This window comes from Hypanus sabinus, chromosome 12 (assembly GCF_030144855.1).
Source record: "Hypanus sabinus isolate sHypSab1 chromosome 12, sHypSab1.hap1, whole genome shotgun sequence".
NCBI lineage: Eukaryota > Metazoa > Chordata > Chondrichthyes > Myliobatiformes > Dasyatidae > Hypanus > Hypanus sabinus.
Genome location: NC_082717.1, coordinates 79,371,328 through 79,395,603, shown reverse-complemented (window position 1 = coordinate 79,395,603; position 24,276 = coordinate 79,371,328). Strand labels below are relative to the sequence as shown.

At 44.3% G+C, this 24,276-nt stretch overlaps 1 protein-coding gene across 1 annotated transcript in view; it reads right to left on the bottom strand.

Annotated features, from left to right (window-relative positions):
• foxa2 (forkhead box A2) overlaps positions 1-23,592 on the bottom strand; it is a 39,234-nt gene extending 15,642 nt beyond the window's left edge. Inside the window, exon 1 of the mRNA XM_059985368.1 lies at positions 21,912-23,592. The gene's annotated coding sequence lies outside the window, so the exon portion shown is untranslated. The remainder of the gene's footprint in view (positions 1-21,911) is intronic.
• Between the last annotated feature and the right edge of the window lie 684 nt (positions 23,593-24,276).

Below are 24,276 nucleotides of genomic sequence, written 5' to 3'. Positions count from 1 at the left end.
GCTGCCACAAGGAAGTTGCATCCAACATCAAAGGTCCCCACTATCTGCAACATGCCATCTTTTTACAGTTACCATCGGGCAGCAGGTACAGAAGCCTGAACTCCCAAACCATTCCCTTCAACCATTTTACTCCTGAATCAGCCATCCTAATTACTACACAAACAAGAGAAAATCTGCAGATGCTGAAAATCCAAGCAACACAGACAAAATGCTGGAGGAGCTCAGCAGGCCAGGCAGCATCTACGGAAATGAGTAAACAGTCAATATTTCGGGCTAAGACCCTTCTGCAGGACTGGAGAAAAAAACATGAAGAGTAGAGTTAAAAGATGGGGAGAGGGGAGGGACAAACAAGACAATAGGTGAAACTGGGAGGGGGAGGGGTGAAGTAAAGAGCTGGGAAGTAGGTTGGTGAAAGAGATACAGGGCTGGAGAAGAGGGAATCTAATAGGAGAGGACAGAAGTGGAAGAAAGAAAAGGGGGGAGGAACACCAGAGAGAGGCGGTGAGCAAGCAAGCAGATAAAGTGTGAGAGGGAAAAGGAGATGGGGAATGGTGAAGGAGAGTGGGGGTTGGAGGCATCACCAAAAGTTTGAGAAAACGCTGTTCATTCCATCAGGTTGGAGGCTACCCAGAGGTAATATAAGGTGTTGTTCCTCCAACTTGATTGTGGCCTCATCACGACAGTAGAGGAGGCCATGGATTGACATATCCGAATGGGAAAGAGAAGTGGAATTAAAAAGGGTGGCCACCAGGAAATCCTGCTTCTTCTGGTGGATGGAGCGTAGGTGCTCCACGAAGTGGTCTCCCAATCCATGTTGGATCACTGATATATGGGAGGCACCAGGAGCACCGGACACAGTAAACTGCTACAGCTTATTAATATTAATTACTACAGTTTCGAGACATTTTGACCAGTTCGCACTAAAATGGGATTTCTAAAATTCTATTTGTGTATAATTTCTTGGAAAATTGTGTATAATGTATGTTTAACTTATGGGTTTCTCATGAATGTGCCTCTACGATGTGCCTGTGCTACTGCCACAAGGAAATTTTTCATTGACCTATTGTATGTGGTTGTGCATGTGACAATAAACTGGACTTTGACTGTGCTGTTATCCATTTTGGAAGCAATTGACATCTGATACACAACAATGTGCCCATATTTTGTGTGTGTGTGTGTGTGTGTGTGTGTGTGTGTGTGTGTGTGTGCACGCGCACAAAGCAACAGGAGAGGTGGAGCGTGTGGTGTGATGAATGTGGGAGTTTCGGGAGGAGAGAAAAGTTTCTCATTGCTTTGAGCAGCAAAACTAAAACAAGAAACATTCCTTTACTGCATTTATTGTTTCCATATGGTTTACTAGAATGCCTTTAATTAAACCACCACTCAAGAACCTGATGAAGCAGAATAAGGCATTTTTACTCCTGGAATATGTATGGACAAATGCACCTTCCCACTTCACTGATGTTGAGGATCTTTATAACAGTATTGATGGAACTGAAGCAAGGACAAACTATCAGTTTAACTCTGGAGCAGGATAACTTTGCTTCTATATGTCTATGAACATACCATCAGTGTAGATCCATTGTCCTATTTGGCTATCTATATGTTTTGCCCCATACTGTATCCAAATCAAAATGACAACAGTACAACTGTACCAGTAGACTCTCTCTCAGACCTTCTATTCCATTGCTATTTTCGCTTAGTTTTCCTATAAATTACTCACCCTTCTCCAGATGCCATTTTTCATTAAACTCCTCAGATCAGAAAACTAACATCCTGCCCATCCACCCCTCCGCCATTTCAGTCCTATCACAAGATTTCCTATCTTCCAGGTCAATAGTCTGTCGCCTGAGCTTTCTGGACCCCCAGCTTCACCCTTGATCAAACCTCAATGCCTCATCTCTGACTGCAGCATTTTGATGATGCAGGCGTGCAAACTCACAGGTAAATACAACACTCATGTGTAACCTCTATTTAGCAACTAAAGGATTTATTAATTATAACTGTGTGTCAACCACAGGCACGTGAAAGTCTTTTGAAGGAAATGAAAACTGCTGTTCAATTCATAAAATATGATTTGAACACTTTAATATGGAAAAGAAAATTTTTTAAATATAAGACTCTAAATAAAGAAGCACATAGTCCTCAATGTGTGGGCAATTCATAAAGATGATGATGATGGGAAGACCATCCAAGACGAAAGCATGAATGGTCAGATATCCTCTCTTTGATTGAAGAAACTGTTGTGCTCATGACATAGTGTGCTGTAATGGCCCTAATGCAGAGGGAGAGACACTGAAGTGAATTGAACAACTCACTGACTTTTAATAAGAATTGTCCAAAACAAATTAATAAATGCTAGCTTGCCAGCGCCATAACTAAAACTCTCAAACTAAAAGGTAACACCAGCACCGCAGCTCAGAAGCAGTGCCTTAAAACTAAATTAACTTCAGTGTCAATCTGAACTGTAGTCTTCTTCCCTGGAACGAGGACTAAGGTAAGCAGGGTCTGTTGCTGTTAATGTGCTTCAATCAGGACTTGACAAGTCTGAAATGAAAGGAGAGGAGTTAAATACAACCGTGAAGAAACCTTAATAGGCTGGAACGAGCATACTCACGAGTAAGATTGCTGATCCCATTCAGCTGCCCATCTGTGGCAGAGTCTGTGGTTGTGACAAGGCACTCCTCCCTGTGCACAGCTCCCGAGGCACCAGAGACCTGTGCACAATGGAAGTCCCGAATGAAAGACTTGTCCTGGGTGTCGAGAGCCGAAACCCAAGAATGTTCTTTTGGACCATTCCCCTCCCAATCCACGAGGTAGTGCATCCTGCCCCACACCTGGTGAGGTGCCAGGAGGCATCACACAGAATATACCAGGGACCCATCCTCCAAGTGGGAAGGAGGGGAATGCAGTGACAGCGTGAGCTGGGGAAGATGGAACACTGGCAGAATCTTCATCAACGATAACAGACAGAGTTTACAGGCGGCTCTGTTGATAGCCTTTTCCACTACGTGTGGTCCCACGTAGCAGAGTGCTAACTTGTGGCTCTCAGCTTTCAAAGGAAGATTTTCAGATGCCAGGCACAATTTAACCCCTGGTTTTGTGAGGCCTAGTGTCTGAGTGCACAGCAGAGAAGCTTGTAGTGTTGCACCGACAGTCTAGCAGCAGGGAGGTGTCCTTTGTCTTGTTGGAGACCTCAAGAAGTTCAATATATTCAGCTGGAACATGACACACAGGTCTGCACTAGCAGCTGACACAGGAGGGGAGATACTGACAGGGCTTTGAGCTGGACCCAAACAGATATTTGACAGCCACGTTTGGAGCGTCTTTAGAGAACAATCAATCCATGGGTAGTGTTGAGATAACTAGGGAAGGCCAAGCACCAGCAGCAGTTCAAGTGAATCAACAAGACAGAAGGAGAGCTGTTCTCTATTGTTATCTTCCAGCACAGGTTGGAGGGGTTCTGTGGAGAAATGGATTTTGCTGGTGCCTAGAGGTTGACCATCAAGAGCCTTGACATTGATATTCTCCTGAAATTGCTGAGTTGGAATTCTCCATCTTTGAGCTCAAGAGATATCCATAAAGTTTCCTTCTGCCCCAGAGTCAATAAGTGCCTGAAATTAATGGGTCTGAGATCCCCACAACAAAGAAGTTGGGAACAGATTGCGATTACTGAAAAGTGCTTTCAGGGAGAACCAACCCATCAGAATTCCTCCTCCTGCTGACAGGAATCCTCTTTTACTGGTCACATGATGCCCAGGAGTGTCCTACATTGCTACAGGATCCTCTTCTCCTTCACCCATTTTGCTTCTCTTGAAATAGGTGCCTGCATCCCACCTGCACAGGGCCTTGTGCAGACTATGTACTGGGTAATGGGAATGGGGTGAAGACAGGTGGTGATCTAAGGAGTAGGAAGCACGGGACATTCTTTCTCTGTGCTCTTCCATTGCCTGCTTGTTGATTCAAATGGCCAGATTTATCATGCTGGAAGGTAGTGATGAGGGATCTCTCATTTTGCCCCATTTCAACCGCAAGTGTGCGGAACTTTACTGCGTAGTTCCTCACTGTCCGTTTTCCTTAGGACAGGTTGAGGAGTCGGTGGGCAGCCTCATATCCCTGTACTGGAAAGTCAAAAACTCTCTGATCTCGACTACAAACTTAGAATGATTGGGCTGTGGTGGAACCTTGTTCCCATAGAGGGTTGAACAGGCTGAGTAGGGGCTGTCTGAGAGATTAGCCATGCAAGCCTATTTATGTGCATCAAAACCAAACTGACCTGCTTGGGCTTGGAAAGTCAGCTCGCACTGGGTAATGAAATTTCTGCAGCTGCAGGGGTCACCAGAGTATCTGACTGGTGGAGGAATACTCAAGTTCTGGCCTGGTCATGGGAGTCAGGGCATTAGTGGCTGAAGCTGATGAGAGTGTAACGGAGGAGGTGCTGGGAGTGGGACTGACCTGGCTGAACTGGAGCAGCAAGAGCAGTAATGGCTGTCACCTGATTCATGAGCTGATGAACCTTGGCTGTGAGGGTAGTAAACACTGCTCCTGATTCCAGTTGTCTGCGACGAGTTGCTGAACTGTCACTGCGAGGGCTGACTCCTCTTCTTCCTGCTTGGACCAGTCTTGCCTCTGTGAAAGCTGCTGTTGCACTGCACAAGGCACTTCAGCCAACCCAGACTTTACTGATCTTAGCTCCTCCTTCACAAGGTGCTCACACTTTCCACTGCTGATCCCTCGATGAGGACTGATACGTCTTCCCTTGACTTTCCCCCTTCCTGAAGTCCATTCCTTGGTCTTACTGATGTCGAGTGCAAGGTTGTTGTTTTGACCTTCAATGATCTGAGTTCATGCTGTCTCTGTGGAGTTTTCATAGCACAAGAGGGGATATGCTGACAGGGACTTGAGCTGGACCCAGACAGGTAGTAGACAGATAGTAGTAGATCTAAAGTGTAGACGGCTTGGGGCATTCTCTCTCGTCACCATTCAGTTACCCGATTTTTCCAATCAAATGGCCCGATTTATCAGGTCATCCGGGCTTCTCTGATTATCCTGCACTGCGATCTCATGCCGGAGTCCTGTGTTCAGCTCACGTTTCTCAACTGCAAGAATGTAGAAATTAATTGCATGATCCCTCACTGTCTATCTCCCTTGGCACAGGTCCAAGAATCAGTAAGCAGCCTCCTGACCCTGTACCCTCTTGAACTCAATTACAAATTGCTGGAAAGACTAGGCTGCAAGGGATTCTTGTTCTCACAGACCATCAAACAGGCTGTGGGATTCTCTCTAAGAGATTCACCATCTAGGGAAGCTTATGTGCATCATCTCCGAAATGACCAGATTGGGTTTGGAAAGTCAGCTCACACTGGGTGATGAAATTTCTGCACCCATCAGGGGTGCCAGGGTATCTGCCCCGTGAAGGAATACTCAGTTCAGGTCTGAAAACTGCCAAGAGTACTGGGACATTGGTGGCTGAGGCTGATGAAACTTCGACAGGGGATGGTGCGGGAGGTGCTGGTGCTGGGTGTGGAACTCTCCTGGTGGAAGGTTGCTGAATAGTGGCAGCGAGAGCAGTAATGGCTGCCACCTGACTCTGACCATCTGCGGTAACTTGCTGAATTGTCACTGCGAGGGCCGAACCTGGTTTTTCATGCTTGGACTGGTCTTGCCTCTCTGAACGTAATTGTTGCACAGCACACGCCACTCCTGTCAGCGCAGCCTCCACTTTACCCCAACCTGACCAACAACTGGCAGGGCCGTGATCAGCTGTCCTCTCCCTGCTCTGTCCATTTTGATGGTCGCCTCTTGCCGACATGATGAGTGGTGATGACCCAAGTGCAGAGGGACAGACACTGAAGCAGGTTGAATAGTTCACTGAATTTTAGTAAGAACTATGCAGAACAAAAGGAAAATAATAAACACTAGGCCAACAGGGCCATAATTTAAACTCTCAAACTAAAAGCCAATGCCAACACTGCGGCTTGGAAACATTAACTTAAAATTAAATTAATTCTGCTCCCTTACAGTACTAATCAAAATTGAAGTCTTCTTTCTTGTAACGAGGACTAAGGTAAGCAGGAAGTGTTGCCGTCACTGTGTTTTGGCCAAGGTCGACAAGAGTGAAATGAAAGGAAGGGAGGTAAATACAACTGAATAAATCCCAATAGGCTGGAACACGCATACTCATGAGCATGTCTGCTGACCCCCTTTCAGCTGCTTGCCTGCGAGGGTGTTAAGACTCCCCAGCAGAGTCTGAGGTTGTAACAGTTCAGTAGTTGGATAATTAGCTGCCCTCTTTCAAATAGGTCAAGGGGTTTTCAATTTTGTTTTAACCAGAGCCAGAACTAAAGGTTTTTGTTGAATGTTATACCAAAAGATGCATTAATTTTTGCCCTTAAAAACTTTTTAATTCATTGCTTTCCTTCTTGTTTTTAATATCTATCTCTATTCTGTCCATCTCTCCTGTGATGTCAAGAAACACCACACCCCATGTTAAAATGCAGAAACCGTATCAATCATGATGCATCCAAACAGTAGGTTTAAATATGTATATCCTGAGAAGCTGTACATCACACACAGATCAGGTTATAATTGTTTCCTCAATCATATCTTTGAGTTGTAGTTATTAAATTCCGATGTCATCTGAAAACAGCTTTACAAGTATTTCGCACAGAATTTCCAAACCATTATTAAAGTGTATACATTTTCCTTTAATTGCTATCAGTTTCATATCCCTTCAATCACTACAGATGGAATAATAGTATATGTTAATATCAAAGTTCAAATTTCAAAGCTATAGTAAATTTATCAAAGTGCATATATGTCATTGTGTATTAATCTGAGATTCATTTTCTTTCAGGCACTCACAGTAAAACAACGAAATATAATGGAATCAATAAAAACTACACACAAAGACTAACAAAAAAAAGGAATGTGCGAAAGAAGACAAGTGGTGCAAATAAAAGCAAATAGAAATGATAATAATATAACAAACCGTAAATAAATAACATTGAGAACGTGAGTTGTGTAATCCTTAAAAGTGGGTCAGTACGTTGTGGAATCAGTTCAGTGTTTCACATATATCGTGCAATACAATACTGTGTCAGAAAATGTCGAGGGGGCTTAACCTAAAAGCAGAACAGCAGGGACAGTCCAGCAATGATTGATAACTTTAATAATGGAATGCAAAATAACAAGCTATGAGGGGGCCACAAAATAAGAGAACAGATACTAAACACCACAGGCAACAAGGTAACTGAAGGCTAGGGGGATGGCTGGTTCAGTGAGGTGAACAAGGGCTGTGAAAGTGAACAGGGTTTAAATGGGCTGCAGGTGATGAGTTGGAAATGAGTGGCGGGTGATTCCTGTTAGTTGGGTGGAGACTGGGAGCTTCTGCCTGTGCAGGCCTGACAGGACCCCCCCACCCCACCTTCTCATAGCTGGCATCCAATAGCCAAGGCCAATATGAGTGGCGGGTGATTCCTGTTAGTTGGGTGGAGACTGGGAGCTTCTGCCTGTGCAGGCCTGACTGGACCCCCCCACCCCACCTTCTCATAGCTGGCATCCAATAGCCCAGGCCAATATGAGTGGTTTTGGTGGAACTCTTGATGAGCGATGGATCCAAGATGAAACCAAATGGCACCCAAGACCACTCCTCCTGTCAATACCCTTCACGTTTGACCAAGAACTGCACACCATGTCCACGATGACATGAATGCATTAACAGGCAAACCATGTGTTGGAGTCCATTGTCCACTATCCTAGGTTCCGGAGGTGTGGGCTCATGTTGGCTGAGTGGTCCGTGGACAATGGGCTTGAAGCAGGACAGGTGGAAGATAGGTGTGATCCTGAGGGATGGTAGCAGCTGGAAATGTTAAGTGACTGGATTGGCATGATGGGTAATTTTGAAGGAACTAAAGAGTCGGGGCTAGAGCTTGTGGGAAGTCAGTGAACGGGGCAAATTTCGGATGGACGGCTAGATATGGTATCCAGGCCGGGCTAGTCTGTCTGTGTGCTGACAGTGATTAGTCAGGTGGTAGAAGGTGCAGTTGGCACTCTGTGTCATCTTCCATGTATTACAGCAGTGGTGAACCAGGACCCTGGCAGAAGGGACCTCCACCATTAGCTCCTCTGTGGGGAACAACAGAGATCAGTAGCCAAACAGCACTTCGAAGGGTGACACACCCATGATAGAGGAGGTGTGTAAATTGTAGGACATCTCGGCCCAAAGCTGATACTTCTTCTGTGTGGAAAGGATAGAGGCAGTAAAGCTTTGCAGAAGCTTCTCCATTTTGACTATTCTTTGGAATGTGGATGCTAACCAGAGGACAAACTTCACCAAGGTGTGGAGAAGGGAATAGAAGGCTCGCCTGAAGCTGGAAATGAATTGTTGGCTCTGGTATGATCCATTGCCCTGAGGGAAGCTGTGGAGATTAACTAAATGAGAACAAGCCCACCCTCTAAGTAGCTGGAGAAAGATTGGGATGGGCATGGAGGTGGGCCACATTGGAGAACTGGTCCACCACTGTCATATCACTGTGGCCCCACTAGAAGATAGCAAACCCATAATTAAATCCAAGGTGATGTGGGACCACAGGCATTGAGGGACTGATAGGGCCACAGGAGCCTAGAGGGCCAATGGTTGGACTGGGCACTTTGAGGCCAGGCATCAATGAACTGACATATATCTGTGATCATGCTGGGCAACCAGAACCAGTGTCACAGAAAACCCAGAGTCCATCGTGTGTCAGGATGGTCAGAAAGGATTGAGGAATGGGCCCACTGGAGTGCATCAGAGCACACAGCTGATGGCACATACACGCGGTTGTTAAGTGTGGTAGTAAGCCTAAGCTGTAGGGCCTGGCGGTTCTGGTTCTCAACGTCCCAGAAGATTGGGTGAGGGTCTGGGAGGATAGCATGATGGGCTGAGGGTCAATCTCCACTTCAGGTGGGTCAAACTGTCATGTCAGGGTGTCTGCCTTAGTGTCCTTGGGCCAGGTTGGTAGGAGAAGGTGAAGGTGAATTGCTCAGAGAAGAGCTCTCAGTGAGCCCGATGTGGGTTGAGTTGTTGGGTCTGTTGTGTGGGTATGAGTTTCTGATGGTCAGTCTAGATCAGGAATGGCTTGGTGTTTCCTATCAGGTAAAGTTTCCATTCCTCCAAGACCCATTTATTGGTGAGTAGCTCCCTGTCTCCAACTCCACAATAGTGCTGTGTAGAATTGAACTCGCGTGAGAAGAAGGCCCAAGGGTGCGTCTTCCTGTCCAGTCCTCACTGGGAGGGGATGGCCCCAGTGCCCATATCAGATACAGTAGTAGACCAGGTTATCTGTGAGATAGGTAACTTGGTGAGTGAGGTGAAAAGTGTAGCAATTTGGCTGTAGTTTCAGATGAAACAGCTGTACAAGATGGGAAAACCCAAGAAGCTGTTTGAGGGAGAGCGCACCTTCTTGTGGTCCATGGTTATGGCTTGGGGTGAAAGGACATAATCCAGGAAGGAAATAGACCATAAGACCATAAGATATTGGAGCAGAAGTAGGCTATTCAGCCCATTGAGTCTGCTCTGCCATTCAATCATGGGCTGATCCAATTCTTCCAGTCATCCCCACTCGCCTGCCTTCTCCCCATATTCTTTGATGCCCTGGCTAATCAAGAACTTATCTATCTCAGTCTTAAATACATCCAATCACTTGACCTCCACAGCTGCTCGTGGCAACAAATTCCATATATTTATCACCCCCTGACTAAAGTAATTTCTCCGCACCTCTGTTCTAAATGGACGTCCTTCAATCCTGAAGACCTGCCCTCTTGTCCTAGACTCTGCTACCACAGGAAATAACTTTGCCATATCTAATCTGCTCAGGCCTTTTAAGTTTTGGAATGTTTCTCTAAGATTACCCCTCATTCTCCTGAACTCCAGAGAATACAGCCCAAGAACTGCCAGACGTTCCTCATACAGTAACCCTTTCATTCCTGGAATCATTCTTGTGAATCTTCTCTGAACCTTCTCCAATGTCAGTATATCTTTTCTAAAATAAAGAGCCCAAAACTGCACACAGTACTCCAAGTGTGATCTCACGAGTGCCTTATAGAGCCTCAACATCACATCCTAACCTCTAGAAATGAATGCCAACATTGCATTTGTCTTCTTCACCACAGACTCAACCTGGAGGTTAACCTTTAGGGTATCATGCATGAGGACTCCCAAGTCCCTTTGCATCTCTGCATTTTGAATTCTCTCCCCATCTAAATAATAGTCTGCCCATTTATTACTTCCACCAAAGTGCGGACCATACACTTTCCAACATTGTATTTCTTTTTCACTTCTTTGCCCAGAAAGGACTGGGGTGTGGATTTGGCATTTCTCTAACTTGCAATATAGTTGATTTTTGAGGAGATGCTAAAGGACTGAACAGACATAACAGACTGTGGTCTTGGGGGTCCTTGGAGAAGATGAGAATATCATCGAGATAGACAAACACATATCTGTGTAGCATGTTTCAAAGGGTTTCATTAATGAGGGCTTGGAAAATAGCTGAACTGTTTCCAAACCCTGGACTGTTAGAAAGTCTGAAAGGCATGACCAAGAATTAGTAGTGGAGTGTGGGTGTTATAAACACCATCTTCCACTCATCCCCCTTGTGAATTCGGATCAGGTTGTGCCCACTCTGTAGATCCAGTTTAGTGAAGATCTGGGCAATGCAAAGTGTTCTTTTTAATCCATCAAGGGGAGAAGGTGGAAGTTCTTAATTTCAATCTTGCTGAGTCCACTGTAGTCATTGCAGGGACAAAGACCCCCATCTTTCTTTTTGAAAAAGAAGAATCCTGCACCAGCTGGAACTGGGATAGTTGAGTGAAGCCATGCTGCAGTAACTTGGTGATGTCCTTATTCATGGCTTGGGTCTGAGGAGGGGAGAGGGTGAACACAGATGACCTCAGGGAGGGGTGGTGCTCAGGAGGAGGTCAATCACGCGGTCACGTTTTCTGCGAGGCTGCATGGTGCTGGCTTCACTTCTATTGAAGGTGGCATCAAGGTTATGCTATTCCTGTGGGAGTCTGGTGAGGCCAAGAGTTTCCTCCATCTCCACAAATTTATGGGGTGAAGTTGGCTGAGGTTGCAGGCAGGTGGGTTCCCAACTTAGCAATGAACTGGATGACCAAGGTTGTAGTGGAGAGCCATGGGTAACCCAAAATGAGAGGAGTCTTGGATAAGTTGATCAGTACAAATCTGATGGACCCACAATACTCTCTGATACTCATGCGCACACTCTGACCATCCCAGAACCCAAAGGGTATCCACCAATGGGTGTGATGCAGAAAGGGTGAGAGATAGGCTCTAAGGAGAAGTCCAAGCTGCACAGAGTCCAGAGCAGAAAGTTGCCTGCTGTGCCAAAATCCACCAGGGCCTCCTGTAGGCATAGAACCATCAGGGTACGGAGGAGGACAGAGAGAGTAAATCAGACTATGCTGCTGGAATGAGGGGCCCGGGCAAGCTTACCAGATAGAAAGCTACTCATCTGTATGCTGGTGATGCTGTTTCCCGGATGCCAGTGGCCTTTTGATGCTTTAGTGCTCAGCTGCTCCACAGTAGGCATACAAGTTGTTTCTCAACCAATGTTCACGCTTGCTGCATTATGGGAACTCTCGATTACTACCTGGGCACTGGAGGTTTCTAGGAAGGGAACCACAGGCTGGAATGGTTTTGGGAATGGAAATAGGGCTCTGACTGATAATCTGGATGGTTGTTTTATAAGGTGCTCATTGAGACAGTGGGCCAGAATGATGAGGAGATTGAGGTTGGTGGGCACTCCCCAGGTAAACAGCCCATCTTTCAAGTGCTTCAAGAGGCCACGATTGTAATGGGCCAGCCGTGCTTCTGCATTCCAGCCACACTCCACAGTTTAATCCAGCACTGAGCATGAGACTTCATCAGGTGAGAGAGAAGATGCTGACTGTAGCAAGGTTGTAGTATTAAGACAGAGTGTTGGAAGAGAGTGGTGAGCAGATTGTCAGTGGTTTCCTGCTGCTTCTGCATTGTGTGCTCATGTCAACAGACTACTTCCTTCAGGTGAACATACGCTGCTGGATTAAATGATGGCTCATTCATCCTGTAGACCCAAAAGCAGAGGAGATGACTTATAATGAACAATAACTTGAATAATTGGTTGAGGCCAGCTGGTTCATGAACAAGGGCTGTAGATGAGGGCTGGGTTTAAATAGGCTGCAGATAATGAGTGGTTGATTATTCCTGTTAGTTGGCTGGAGACAGGGAGGCCTGATGTACTGGTTTGTTGGTGAGTCACTCAGATTGCTTTCTGAACAAAGATGTATCACCGTTTTGCAGTTAGTGAAGAAACATAATGTTTAAAATCAGAATTGAAGCAATATTAAATTTTAAAATATAGACAATTTCCTGATCGAAGTTTGCCATTGCACACATTTGACATGTTCAGAATTAAACCTTACCTTTCCTAAAAGTCTGGATTTGGTCTCCACCTTTGATTGTATCACTGACATGGTCAGCTGGATGTTAAATGTGCAGTGTATTACTTTGCCACATGCTTAATTTTCAAGGAACATTGAAACTACTTGTTTATGAACCACTGAAGAATTCTTTTAAACCGAACAGCTTCTCCTCCGCTAATTCCGGTAAAAACTGGAAGAAGGTTGGACATCAGATTTCAAAGATCTGTGTGCAGCTATAAGCTACAATTGTTGTTTCTTTTTAAGAACACAGATATTCTGAGCATGACGGAGAATACCAAGATTGTACTGATAATATAGCTGCTGTGGATTTTGTTTCGTACATTATCTTCTTCATCTTCTTTTTGTTTGGTAGTTCCTTTGGAATGAAAATGATTTGTTTTGCCCTGGTTCTGTGGATTTGATGAGGCCAATGTAAAAAAATTATTTCAGTTTGCTTTTCATTGCAGTGAATTTGGAGGATCTGCGATATTTCTCCTGTGCTTGTGGTGCTTACTGTGGGTGACCCGAGTTTTAGATGCATATCAGAGAGGAAGGATCAGTGTTGTGCCAGAGAGTGAACTCCTTGCCCAGCAATTCCATGATCTTCAGACAAGACCTTTTCTCAGTCAGCTAAAGGCTCATGAAAGATGATGGTATATTTCATGATCAACGTCTCCCAAGATGTAGGAAGGACGCTGTAAAGTTTAAAAAATATATTGGGCAAAACTGTGATTGATATTAGTCCTAACCAGTGGTTTGTACATCAGCATTCCTTGGACTTCTGTATGAAAGCAGTGAGAGGTACAAATCTGAAATGAGGAGGATGTCAGATACCAATACAACTGAAATTCTACTCCCCAGCTGGACCCAGTATTGATCTGGAGACAGAATAATGAAGCACTAAAGAGAGGGCATGAGTGCACAGGGTATTTGATCCCTCATAGACACATTAAAGTTGCCACACAAGTTGACAGGTTGGATTTAGAAGGAATGTTGTGTGCTGACCTTCTTAGTAGGGTGATTGAGTTCAAGAGCTGTGACATAACTTTGCAGTTCTATAGAACCCTGGTTAGACCACACTTGAAATATTGAGTTCAGTTCTGGTCGCCCCATTATAGGAAGGATGTAGAAACTTAAGAGAGGGTGTAAAGGAAATTTACCTGGAGTGAAGAGCATGTCTTAAGTGAAATATTGAGCGAGCTACGACATTGTACTTTGGAGTGAAAATACATGAGAGGTGGATGAGCTAATAAGATGCACTCATGGAGTGGACAGTCAGAATCTTTTTTCCAGGACAGAAAGGGATAATAAAAGAGGCCGTTACTGTACAGTGATCAGAGGAAACCATAACAGGATGTCAGAGGTAAGTTTTTTACACAGAGAGTGATGGATGCAAGGAACAATACCAGGTGTAGTGGCAGAGGCAAATAAATTAGAGGTACTTAAGAGCATCTTAGGCTTATGGATAAAAGAGAAATGGAACAAGATATGGGAGGGAAGTGTTAGATTGATCTTGGAGTAGATTAAAATTTTGGCACAACATTGTGTACTGTTCAATGTTCTACGCATGTTTTACTTGCCACTTCAACTTTGATGGTACAACAAACTATTTGCCCTGTGGAAAAAGGTAACAAGTTAATTTATTTGGTTTTAATGCTTTCAATTTTTGTTAGTGCTTTCAAGTATTTTTCATCAACTTTTATTTCCAATTGTAATGACTTTTTCGAAGTAATTTGAATCTCTCTGTCTATTAGAATCATTGAGCTGTCAAAGAGCATCAGTTCCTTTCGAGGGAGGTGTCTGCTTACACTTCAAAGCCCAATTATCCACAAGTAACCCTTGTGAACAACACCTCTGGTTTTGGAAAAAGGTAGGTAAACGTAATGCAGAGACTGTGGCAATGTGTCACAGCAAAGTATTGGGAACAGGACTGCTATGATGAGGAAGTAGATTATTGTGCTGAAATCTGGAGCACACAGAATCCGGCAGGGAGCAGTAGTGTAGACAATGATGACTCTTTGCAATCAGCTGGCTGACTGATGAGAGCTATAGGGGTGGATCCTGATGCTGATTGGGAAACCAATCTAATGCCTCTTTCCTGCACATTTCTTACAAAAACCAACAAGCTCCATCAGTGACCTTCAACAATGACCTTGAGAGGAGGCCAAGAGAGTTGAAATACTGTTAAGTGAAGGGAACCCTTTTACCAGGGATATCCTCATCAAGGAGTTCCTGCCAGAGTGTTGCAACTTTGAGCTGAAGGATATCTATTGCCTCCAGGGCTTCCCATGGTTGTGGATATATTGAACATCAAGCAACTGGTAGGATGACAGAAAGTTTTATAGGAGTTTTGGGAAGAAGGACAACAAAACGCCAATGTCACTGTTGAAGGTAAAACTATTCTTCACCCTCCCCCCTCAGAAAGTGCCTAATTCACATGTGCCTGTTGTGGACATCCTCACCTTCCTGGCTTATTATGTCAAATGAGCAGGAAGCTAGCTGGACCTGAAGGACCCATTTGGGTTTTGGAACAGCCAGCACTGGGTGAATGACAGACTAAGGATGGATGCAAGTGAAGTCATTATCCACACTCGCTCAGTGTTTGCTGTCGAAGGGAATGTGGGTACATGGAATATACAGGGCAATATACAGGGAAGAGCTGGCTCGAACAACCCCCTGAGGATTGCAGACACATCCCCTGCCAGTCCAGAGGCTCCAGCAGAGACTGAGACAAGGACTAAGGAAAGGTCAACCTTCTCAATAGCCCAAACCACAGTCATAAGGCCCCGGACCCCTCCTGAAGAGCAGGTGTCAATGAAAGAAGAGATGACAGAGGGTCAAGAGAGGGAGTGATAGGTGGGGGAAAAGAGGAAGCCTCAGAAGAAACCGAGGTAATCTGCCCTATGAGTAAAAGTAACTGGAAGAAAAGGGTCATCCACAGAGAGACACCAGAAGCCTCTCCTTGTTGGAGTATAATAAAGTAAATATGGAACACCAATGACACAAGCAAATAAAGTGTCAAAACAGAGGAGCTAAGGAGGAATGGAGCCTGGTGATGGGCAGGGAAATCTAACAGTTCTGTGCCCTCCATATCACAGAAGCACCCTGCCCAGCACACTTAGGTATATGACAACTCTGGTTACTCTTACTTTTGGAAAAGGCAAAGAGGGACAGAAATTTATTTAATTAAATATTGTGTATAGAGAAAATACTTTCAGTATATTAAGGACAAGCAATAGGTACTGTTGATGCAGGTTTCAGGTAAGTAGTAAAGGAACCGGAGGGGGAATTGAGAAATATTTCCTCCGGGTAGGAATTTGGAATGTACCAACAAGCATTAGTTCTACAACAGCCTTCAAAGCCTACTTTAATAATCAATTGAAGGAGAAAATATTCAGGAGTATCGGCTGTGGGGCTAACTAGCTATCTTGCAGAGGAGCTAGCACAGCCTCAGTAATTGAATGGTCTCTTCTATAACGATACTAAAAAGATAGAAAAATGTAATTTTTAAACGGTGAGAGATTGAGAGGTATAGGTATTCAGAGCAGCTGGCTATTCACGAATCATTGTAACTTAGGATGCAAACAATATGTATCTTGCAAGAGGATTTGAGTAGAGGAGAAAGGACGCTCTTTATTGTTTTATTTTTGTTAGGTTTTCCCTAGAAAATGAAGGATATACATAGGATGAAAGGAGTAGACTCATGTTTCACCATATTGATGGTGACATCAAATCACTTTGCCTGGAATGGAAGAGACATTGGGCAGATAGGGCCTATAGTCTCTGCAGTTCAGGAGAAAAGGAGTGATGCAACACAGAGGTGGGGATGAGTTAGAAGGAATTAAAATAAGGAGCTGGCAATTTAGAGCAAAAATCCTTTATCCAGAGGGTTGTAAATCCTGTACCCAGGAAGGACTACATGCTCAGTAAGAGACTATTCAAAGTAGACACCAATAGATTTTTATTATATTAAAAGATGTGTAGCACTTGCATGTTGAACAGAGAAAAAAGTTGTACCAGGACCTTATTGAATGATGGAATGGGTGAGACCTACCCTTCTCTGTATATATTTGTACCATTTTTCTTTGCATGATTACTGTTGTTTTGCACTTGTAGTTGTATTTATTGTTGTTTTTACATTACACATATCCTCTTTACCCTGTGAGCTTCAACTTACTCGCTTACCCATTGCCCGTTATGGCACTTGTGTTTTCAGCATCAATGAATGTCCTCCAACTCTCTCTGTCCTTGTCCATCTCCTCAAGTGCCCCAGTGTCCTCATTCCTGCCCCTACAGTATGACACCAAGATGGCGTTGGTCTCCTGTGTTTCCTCCACTCTTCTGGGCTCTCCCAATGGCTCTCCCTATGGATACTATCAAAAACCTTTTCAAAGACCATGAAATGTACATGCAGTTGTCTCTGCCACTCTGTGTGCACGGCTCTTTGACGTTATGCAGTGTAAAGATCTCGTCGACCCAGCCTCTGTCCTTCCTGATGCCAGCTTGCTCCTTTCTCAAGCACACATTGGTAGCATCTGTAATTCATTGGACAATGACTTTGGCGAGAATCAACAACACCTTTGTACGTATGCTCTGGTCCCAGTGCCTCTCAGCTTAAGTTTCATCACTGCGACAACAAGGAGGTGATCATTTCCTGTATCCTCTCCTTTCTTCACCTTTACATCCTGCAAGTGCCGTCTCCACATATCACTGATCATCAAATTGTCAATGTGGCTCTTCCGCTTCCATTGAGAGAGCAAAATATCAGTTTGTGGATTTCTTGGTGTGGAAAGAGGGTACCTCCTATAATCAGATTGTTCATGGCGTAGAATTCCACCAGCCTTTCATCATTGTTATTCATCATTCTACACTCATGCATGCCCATGACCATAAAACATAAGAGCAGAATTAGGCCATTCAGTCCATTGAGTCTATTCCACCATTCCATCATGGCTGATCCCAGATCCCACTCAACCCCATACACCTGCCTTCTCATCATATCCTTTGATGCCTAGTGAAGTGTGAGTTGTTACCTCCTACTTTGGCGTTTAGACCTCCCATGATGATAATTATGTTGTGGCGTGGTGTTATCTCTACCTCCAAATGCGATTATTCACAGCTGCTTTTCTTCAATGTCACTGTCGTTAGTTGGAGCATATCACTGGATCACAATCATGTTCACTTGCTTCCCTTTCAGTCTGACACTCAGTATCCTACTGTTGATTGGCTTCCACCCCAGCAAGCACTGCTCAATGCCTTTCTTCGAAATGACAGCTACACCATCATGATGCCGACCATCTTCCCTTCCTGAGGACAAAACTGTTTCACCAGTTCCTGCCGTTAGTCTGCCAGACTCTTTCACTGATCAGTATACGTGCTGTAGGCTGAAACACCGCATTTCTGCAGGTACTTTTGCTAACTTTGGCAAAGCAGTACATGGCCTGTACATTCCAGAAACCAATTTTGGTCTCCATCGTGGTGCCAGGGCTTCCTCCATCGTAGCAGTTTTTTTTTAGTTTCCAATACTGTCAGTCATGCAAGTCCCAGCTGGAGACTCAGGAATACCATCGCACACAGAGACAGAAGGATTCTTCATTGCTGTTTCCATAACAGTTTTGTTTTACCAGACAGGGCTATTAGTCCTGTGCTGGCACCCGGAAACTGGAAGACTGGTGGACCACTCTTAGTCTGGCCTCTACCTTTTCACCTGTTTGTCATGGGTGATGCTACTGAGAGCTAAAGAAAAAAGCCCTGACTCCAGCCAACAAAGTTCTCCAGGTTATGAGGCACACAAGCCTCCAAACCACAACAAGGTCTGGTTCTCTTGGAGGTATGAGCTTAAGGGAGCAATTAATTTCATTGCACCTTGGTGTGAATGACAATAATTTAATCTGAATGTAATGAACAATACTTGTTTTATAGACAGTACTTTATGTTATTGTGCTATTTCACCATTACTTTAATCAGCATTGCCTCCCGCTCTTTCTAAAAATAACTTGATTAATGTAGCTACTTTAGTGAAACACTTTGTCTCAAGGCTCTTAATAAGTTTGTAGTTCAGACAAAAATTAAGAATAATTCATAGAAGAAGGTTGAAGAATAGAGACCAAACCTTGATTGTCTTCAGAAGTACTCAGTGAATAAGTAAAAGACTGGTTTGATCCCAAAAGGATAGTATTGGCTCTTGTATCAGCTGTTTAAAGCAGTCAAGTTTCCTGATGAAGGAGACACAAAGACTGTAGGTGCTGGAAATCTGGTGCCACATAAAGGAGCTGAAGGATTTCAGTGGACTGTCAACATTTTGGGTCAAGACACCAATCTAGATGGAAGGTCTCAACCCAAAACGTTTACTGTCTATTTTTCTCCATAGAAGCTGCCAGACCCACTTTGTTCCCCTAGCTCCTTTGTGTATTGATCTCACATGAAGAGGGTACCTTTGCAATAGGTCACCACATTAAAAAATGATAGAGAAAAGCAAGTTATTCAAGGTTGAGGATTTTTTAAAAATCACAGCCACACTTCTTGAATGTTAGAAGTATATTAAAGATACCCTTGTGTAGAATTCTTTCATCAAGAATCATGCTGAAACCTTTTCTGTAGAGCATTTCCACTCCATCTGCCAAAAGTGGAATTCCTATTCGCACTCTATTTCTGGCATGTTGGTCCATGGCCTTCTCTTGTGTCATCATGAGGCCTCTCTCAGAATGGAGGAGCAACACCTTATATTCCATCTGGGAGCCTCCAGCCTGGTGGCATGAACATCGATTTCTCCTTCTAGTAAAAAAAAATTTCCCCCAACTTTTTCTCTTTTTCTATTCCCCACTGTGGCTTCTTACCACTTCTCACCAGCCTATCACCTCCTCCTGGTGCCCCCCTTCTTTCCTTTCTCCCACAGACCACTCCCATCTCTCCTCTCCTATCAGATTCCTCCCTCACTAGCCCTTTGCCTCCAACACTCCCTCCACTGCCCCCCCCCCCAGCTTCACCTATCACCTTTAAGCTGTCCTTCTTTCCCTCCCGCTACCTTTTTATTCTGGCATCTTCTCCATTTCTTTCCAGTCCTGAAGAAGGGTCGCGGCATGAAATGTTGACAGTTTATTCACTTCTATAGATGCTGCCTGACCTGCTGAGTTTCTCCAGCACTGTGTAGGTGTTGCTTTGTATTTTGAGCATCTGCAGCATTTCTTATATTTAAGACTTTTCTGTACATGCTTTGTCTGAGATTTTGTTTCTTCCCTTATGTGATGAGTCTTTGCCAAAATGGCAACTTTATTTGTCTGAGAACATAATAACTCAACCGTAGGGATCAGGGACATTTTGTGTTCCATTGTATATGTAAATAAATTTACGTACCATATGTATACATAAATGATGAAGTCAAAGCCACTGTTTAATTAGTAATCGGGAGCAGGAATTGGGGGGCAATTCGCACAGAGGTCATTAACTGATCTCCTGTCTGAGGTGAACTAAAGAGGATGAAATGGAAGTTTCTTTGGCTAGAATTGACAACTCTCTTGGACTGAAGACCTTGATCATTAAGGCAAATCCACAGGCTTCTGAGCCAATGTCACATCCACCTGTTTGAAACCTAAACTCTGTGGTCTACAAAGACTCAGGGTTGGCCAGCTGCAAAGCTTCCCAAACAGGAAGAGTTGACTAACCCACTAAATTGCCAGAGACTCTTCATAAACCTTTCATCATGTTTATGCAATTTTGTAATCTTTGAGCAAATCACTAGAGTTTTTTTCTTTTTCTTCTTTTCCATATTTCACTCTCTTTCTCCTGTTTTCTCTTTCCCTCTCTTCCCCTTTCCACCACACTGTCTCTCTCCCTCCACAAACCAGAGAAAATCTTCAGATGCTGTAAATCCAAGCAGTACACACAAAATGCTGGATAAACTCAGCAGACCAGGCAGCATCGATGGAAAAGAGTACTGTCAACATTAGGGGCTGAGACCTTTCTCCAGTCCTGCTGAGTTCCTCAAGTATTTTCTGTGTGTTTCCCTCTGTCTCTTATTTGCTCTTACTCCTTGCTTCTCTATCCTCCCTCTCTTTTTCCTTCCATCTTTTCCTCTGCACCCTCTGCACTCTCCTTCCCCTCTCTCCCTCCTTTCCTCCCCCCCTCTCTCTCTCTCTCTCTCTCTCTCTCTCTCTCTCTCTCTCTCTCTCTCTCTCTCTCTCAGCCTGTCTTTGGCTGTCCCTGTTTCTTTCTCTGTCTACCTGTTTATCTGTCTGTCTCTTTCCCTTCCTCCCTCCCTCCACCCCACTACTCTCTCCTATATAATACATCTATAGCAATAGTGCAGCATGTGTGAGGAATTCACAGACTTCACTCAATTAAATTCAGCCTGTGAGGGGAAAGTGGACAGCTGTGCTATTCCAAAACCATGAAGCTTCGTGTGCCCCCTCCAGGGGCTCTGTCACAAGCAGTCTGCCATTTCCTAGCTGAAGAAAGTCAAACTTAGAGTTGTCAGCAGAAAGCCAATGAGGTGTTAATCTGTTTACTATCAGAGTCTTTCTGTTACAGTGCAGTAACATGCACCTAAGGAAGGTGCAATCCACACCCAGGGTGATTGAAGAGGCTTTTATGTTGTAACAGCGAATGCATATTCTAAAATGGGCAGAGAGCCTTGGACATTTTAGCCTTTACGTTCCTTGCATACTGTTAATGAGACCTGCGTTCATTTACTCCAATTCCACTGTTGAACACGAAGAGCAAAGATGAATAATCCACATGTCCATGCAATCAGACCCTCAGCAGGAAGGAAGTAGCTTCTTAAAGCAATCAGCTCCAGAAATGAACCATTTTAAATCCCTTCAGACCAGATGGAATTGGATTATTCAATACACGTCTTGGAAAGATTGTAAGTGGTGTAACCTATTAACAAACTGGGAAGATTAGCATCCTTTAGATCTCTCTGACTGGATTAATTTGGCTTGATAGCCTGTCTAAAATAGCATTGAATGGCTAATTTCTACCTCAAAACCATCCCAAAGAAGAATCTGAGAGCAGCTAACCAATTTAAACTTTAATTTGAAAGTGACCTGCATTTGGTTTAAAGAAATAAATTTAACCTAGAAGCAACTACTGATACTTAGCACATTTCATTGACGTGGTCTGTTATTTTAAGGCTTTAACTGACATTGGTTAATATCAGAATTAACAGGAGATGAATTTTATATGAAAGCAATTTACATTTAGCCAGCTGCTGATGTAGTGACATCTCCACCAGACGTCCAGGTGAGAGATCCAGGTTTTGAACCCAGCCGTCTCCTTGAACATTTTCCATTTGTGCTGGGTTGAGCATCAAGCTAGCAACTCAGCCGCATAAAATTCAGACAAATGGTACAAGGCATGAAGCCAAACAACAATATACATTTAGCTGCTTTACCTTCCGCGTGGAGGTGTTGTCATCCTTTCCTTTACGTTTAGCAATGGGCTAAATGACTTACTTTTCAGTATGTAGGCATTTGAACTCCATCCAGTTGTCTGTACGGTTACTGTGGAAAGCGGTCCATAAATAGTGGTCACGGTGGTCAGAGCCAATCTTCCTGTTAAAAGCGAAAGAGACTGTAAGAGGATCTGAGCAGGTCGAGCAGCATCTGTGAGGGTAAGGAAAAGTCAACATTTCAGGTCACGTATGGGGTCACAGTCCCATTCAGGTCATGGGTCCTGCCAATGGAACTTCCGGCACCAGTATAGCTTGCCCACAATTTACTAACCCTAACCCATTCACCTTTGGAGTACGGGAAGAACCCAGAACGCCCAGAGGAAACCTATGTACTCACAGCAGAACGTACAAACTCCTTGCAGACAGCAGCAGGAATTGAACTGCGATCACTGGCGCGGTAGAGCACAACACCACTGTGCCACCCAGAATAACCAGCGCTTACTTAGTTGGGTTTTTGATGTGTATCAAAGGTTTATGACACCAATTAATGTTGTAGAGGCATAAGCTAGTCCAATCTGGCTAGGATTTTTATGTCCTCGTTGTCCATGAGAATGGTACCGGAGGATTGGAGGGAGGCGAATGTTGTCCCCTTGTTCAAAAAAGGTAGTAGGGATAGTCCAGGAAATTATAGACCAGTAAGCCTTACGTCTGTGGTGGGAAAGCTGTTGGAAAAGATTCTTAGAGATAGGATCTATGGTCATTTCAAGAATCATGGTCTGATCAGGGACAGTCAGCATAGCTTTGTGAAGAGCAGATTGTGCCTAACAAGACTGATAGAGTTCTTTGAGGAGGTGACCAGGCATATAGATGAGGGTAGTGCAGTGGATGTGATCTACATGGATTTTAGTAAGGCATTTGACTGAGTTCCACATGGTAGGCTTATTCAGAAAGTTAGAAGGCATGGGATCCAGGGAAGTTTGGCCAGGTGGATTCAGAATTGGCTTGCCTGCAGAAGGCAGAGGGTCATGGTGGAGGGAGTACATTCAGATTGGAGGGTGTACATTCAGAATGGAGGTTATGACTAGTGGTGTCCCACAAGGATCTGTTCTGGGACCTCTACTTTTTGTGATTTTTATTAATGACCTGGATATGGGGGTAGAAGGGTGGGTTGGCAAGTTTACAGACGACACAAAGGTTGGTGGTGTTGTAGATAGTGTAGAGGATTGTCAAAGATTACAGAGAGACATTGATAGGATGCAGAAGTGGGCTGAGAAGTGGCAGATGGAGTTCAATCAGGAGAAGTGTGAGGTGGTACACTTTGAAAGGACAAACTCCAAGGCAGAGTACAAAGTAAATGGTAGGATACTTGGTAGTGTGGAGGAGCAGAAAGATCTGGGGGTACATGTCCACGGATCCCTGAAAGTTGCCTCACAGGTAGATAGGGTAGTTAAGAAAGCTTATGGGGTGTTAGCTTTCATAAATCGAGGGATAGAGTTTAAGTGATGCGATGTAATGATGCAGCTCTATGAAAGTCAAGTTAGGCCACACTTGGAGTACTGTGTCCAGTTCTGGTCGCCTCTCTATAGGAAGAATGTGGAAGCATTGGAGAGGGTACAGGGGATGTTTACCGGATGCTGCCTGGTTTAGAGAGTATGCATTATGATCAGAGATTAAGGGAGCTAGGGCTTTACTGTTTGTAGAGAAGGAGGATGAGAGGAGACATGATAGAGGTATACAAGATATTAAGTGGAATGGACAGAGTGACAGCCAGTGCCTCTTCCCCAGGGCACCACTGCTCAGTACATGAAGACATGGCTTTAAGGTAAGGGGAGGGAAGTTCAAGGGGGATATTAGAGGAAGGTATTTCACTCAGAGAGTGCTTGGTGTGTGGAATGCACTGCCTGAGTCAGTGGTGGAGGCAGATACACTAGTGAAATTTAAGAGAGTACTAGACAGGTATATGGAGGTATTTAAGGTGGGGGGTTATATGGGAGGCAGGGTTTGAGGGTCGGCACAACATTGTGGGCTGAAGGGCCTGTAATGTGCTGTACTATTCTATGTTCTAATCTAGCCTGGTATTAATTTAGAACAAATACAGGGAAATTCTCCCATTAAATATTTAGGGGCTTTTCTGATTTATGACGCAGTGACTTCAAAGTACTTCACTGGTGCAGCGGACAGTGACAGTGCAGTCCATTAGGAGATGGCATTTTCTCACTATGATTGCATGGGTTTCCCCCAGGAGCTTTCCTCCCACCTTAATTGCCCTGGTGTGTTGGTGGTTGGTGGGACATTCAGTGGGCAATAATGGGTGAGTGTGAAGGAATAGGTTGCAGGGAAGTAATGGGTGGAGGGCACTAGGATTGGTGAGTTTGCTCTGAGAGCTGAAAAAGACAATGCAGGCTGAATGGGGTCTTTTATATACC